The following is a 4,024-nucleotide window of genomic DNA, read 5'->3' as shown; positions in this document are numbered from 1 at the left end:
TTTGAGCAATGATTGATCAGTGGAAAAATATCGCTGACCACATTTGCACAACATTTGATGTAAATGGAATAGAGCCTGGATCACAGCGGGGAGCATGCTGATTCTGAATCAGTAGATCATTAGGGCTAAAGATGACATAGGAAAAGGCTTTAGCTTTTATCTCATCATCACACTTTTTTACAGTACTATATTGTTTTATTGACCACGTAAACTGTGGAAAAAAAGCCCCCAGAAAATGTACAATGTATTTATGTAACGTATTTCAAAGTCTGATTCAGTGTTAATAAAATATTTGAATCTTGGCCCCACGTATTCAGCAACTTTGAATTTAAGTTTCTTTATCGTCAATCATATAAACATTGTGAAACATTGTATGCAACATGATAAAACATGGCACTCCAGAGTAAAAAAATGAAATGAAGTCTTTAAAGAGAAGTATAAGATAAAATACTGTCAGGATAAATAGGCAAATATATTTACAAAGTAGTGCTTAGAAGCAAATAAGAGTGTCAAAAACTTTCAGAAAGCAGGCCAGATTTGTTAAGCTGAAAATGTGTGAGGGTTGACTATTCAGCCTGACATTCTTTCAACAGTCCTTAAAAATTCACCCCCCGTGAAAGGTTTGCAGTGCTCTGTGATCAGCGTCGCAGCCTTGTAGCGTTTAAAGCATATTCCGGTTGCTTCGCCTTTTCACAGCGTTCGTTACAAGTTAGCTCTTTATTGCTTCTTTATATAATATTCTTTGAAAACAGCCACTGGCTTTTGGCAAGTTAGGCGGACTCAGTTGTCTGGGATTTCGGGGGAAAAAAAAACAAAATAAAAAACATTCCAATTTCATGGAAACGGCAGCCCTCACAGTCAACTTTCTTTTTCTTTTTTTATTTACAGATTTAGTCTCCGTGTCGGAAATGGGGTGGGCTAAAATTCCCACAGAAAACCAAGTGCAAGGTGGCCTGAGGGCTACTGCCAATATCTGGTGGGTTGTTTTTTTGTACAAATGTTTTGTACTGCGGTCAACATAACTAGCGGGCCACATATTGATATTTTATGACAGACGCTTTGGGTCAGTAAAAACTTGAACACGGACAGTAACTGGCCCCCAGGCCGGACTTTGGACATGCCTGGCTTAGAGAGTTATAATAATAGTACAATAAAGGAATAGTGCATTGTAACATTATCACAATGAAAACTAATGCAATAACATTTCGAAGCAACAACAAAAAAATCCTAAATAAGTCCCAAGTAATATAGTTTCACGGTTTTATGCCCATGTTTAGCGTGGGGAAGACACTGTCTCCAAGACTGTTAATCCTTGTTTTAATTAACCTGTAACGCCTACCAGAGGGCAAAGGGTCCAAGGAGGTGGTGACCTGGGTGGGAAGAGTCTTTTCTACTGGTGATGACTATGCTGCGGTATCACAAGCTGGCAATGTCCTCTAGACTAGGCAGAGAGCAGCATACCGTAAAAAGAGTGTGATGATAGGATAAAATCGAATGCCTTTATCTGTGTCATCCTCAACCACAGTGGTCAAAATGGTGAAGAATCATGCTTTCATCACCACAATATGGGTTCAAATCTGTTGCCAGAGTTCTAGACACACCCTTGGAGACTTACAATGCTTAGTTTAAGCTGAGAAAAAAATCAAACCAAATTTTAAGTTTTTATCAAAAAATCAAGGATGTGTGTTATAAACCAAAACAACAACAAAAACCTCAACTGATGACGTTAATAGTTGACGTCAATATACATGAGCATCAAATAAATTCCATATAATATGATTTCCTCTAGGACTCCTCCATAATATAATGCGTATCAAACCTATGTGGGAAGGAGGGGAGGAAACGATGCTGCAAAGTGTTCTCCTCGCCTCCGTCTCACGGAAATCACGAAGCATTCATCCATTTATTCAGCATCCGTCACGCCAACCGGAAAGCGCCGGGCGGAAACGACTCTCCATTACGCTGACGCTGAACTCGTAAACAGAGGGCTAAACGGTCATTTGTTTTTGGGTGCTGAGGCAAGGTGTCACCCAGAGAGAGTGAGCAGTTTCAAAACCCAGAGACTCAAGGAATGTCATGAATATTTTTTTCTAATCTAAATAAATATTGATGTGGTGTGCTATGAGGATTTAAATAACATAAATGCTTATTGTAAAACTAGTCGCACAAATCTTCCTAGAAAACGTTGCAAGCTTGCCCCAAGATAGTAAGAGAGACAAGAATACGACTAATGATTAAATTCGCAACAAAAAGGTGGTGCCGTGCAATTCTGGTTCCTACATTATTAACCAGATGGTCCATTATCGGCTACATTTTCAAAGCGAGTACGTGTGTAGCCTGCACATATCCCAAAACAGCTTTGAACAGTTGGAACAGGTCATTTATTACGTTTTCTTGATTGGCTTCAGGAAACGGGGTTTTATTTTACATTTTTTTTTAAATAATATTTTATCCAAATTATAGAATGTGATGAGACATTGCTCATATTTTTCTTAGCTTTCTTCTTGTGGAATCTCGAGAGATGGGGTCCTCACACTTAACCAGCATGCAAGATACTTCCAAAATGACAAAGTAAAATGGATCCACCCTCCACAAAATTCCTTAACATGTAATTGATTTTACGTTTATAAATAACCCCAACCCAATTTTTTGTTAAACTTCATTTTGCTACACATTTAAAGCTACTTCCACTTTTAAAAGCCAATACTTTTATATTTTAGTGCTTATTTCCAGTTTTGCTTAGTTTATCTTTCCATCTATCTACCCTGGTCATATCCCTAGAGAGGGGTGACCGACAGCAAGACAAACATATATAAAAACAAAGAAAATTAAAATAAAAGGGAAAAAGTAGCAAAAAACACACAAGGATTATTGGATCACAGCCAACCCAAATGCCCAAACACCCAAACAAGTTAAGCACCTCGGCACCAAAGTTGGTCATGCTTTCATCCCTGCAGATGAAACGGGACACAAGAAAGCGGCCATTTCACTCGGGTCAGGGTGACACAACACTCTTCTGTTCAACAGCAGGGCCCGACAGCCTTCACTGGTTTACCCCTGCCGCATCATACGGGTGCCCTGCCCATCCCTTAGAACGCATCTAAACATCCCAGTATCCTTTTACAACACCTCTCCACTCATTCCTATCACCAACAAGAGCTCTAGCTTCCACTATATTTAGACCTCTTTCCTGCAGTGCACTCGTAACACCATCCATGCACGTCAATCACGGCCTTCCTCTTGGTCTTCTTCCATTTACTTCTGCTCTGTGCTTAGTTTAACATTGGGTAATTTGATATAACAAAATTGCAGAAAGTTTGCTAAGATTTTTTTCACATTGACAAGTGATGAATTTGTTAACTGCCACCTCTCTGAAGCAGAAACATGTATATTTTGTGTCCGTCTTAATATTTTAGGTTTTAGAATGTAACCAACGTTAGGTAATTGTTGGCAATTGTTCAATTGGTTACATTCTCATGCTGATTTGCTTAGAGCTTAGCGTAAAGTCCAAATTTGGCCTTCATCTGGCATGTTGCTCTCTAAGACAAGTAATGTAAGTGGTTATTGGCAGATATCATAAGTTTGTTGCTTGTTGGGCTTACCATATTTTCCAGACTATATGGTGCAACTGATTACACTGAGCCCCCTCAAAACATTACTTTATGAGATATTTTTCATACCCAAGGAGCGCCAGATTATAAGGCCCATGAAATTAAAAGAGTAATACCAAAGTCATAGAACATTAATATAAGGACATCTAGTTTCACAACTAAGTTAACTTGATTCATTCATGAAAGGTATGTAGAATAATTTCATTGTAATTATGGATTTTTCATTTTATTTCCAGTCGATAAGGCTCTTCGGCTTTTAAGACACACCTCTGAAATAAAGGCTATTTTTATTTTTATTTATTTTAGGAACACCTTTTTGGAAAACACTGTAAGTGGTGACATCGTCGTTATCTAACTGGGGGTTCTCTATATAAATTAAGTGACAGGATGACAATGGTAGGCTGATATCGTTT

At 38.4% G+C, this 4,024-nt stretch overlaps 1 protein-coding gene across 1 annotated transcript in view; it reads right to left on the bottom strand.

Moving 5' to 3' along the window:
- The window catches only part of rnf144aa (ring finger protein 144aa), a 41,531-nt gene that overhangs the window by 18,819 nt on the left and 18,688 nt on the right, over positions 1 to 4,024 (bottom strand). The window lies entirely within an intron of this gene.

This window comes from Urocampus carinirostris, chromosome 15 (genome assembly GCF_059441175.1).
Source record: "Urocampus carinirostris isolate Australia breed hairy pipefish chromosome 15, RoL_Ucar_1.0, whole genome shotgun sequence".
In the NCBI taxonomy this organism is placed as follows: Eukaryota; Metazoa; Chordata; class Actinopteri; order Syngnathiformes; family Syngnathidae; genus Urocampus; species Urocampus carinirostris.
This window is presented reverse-complemented; position numbering and strand designations above follow the sequence as displayed.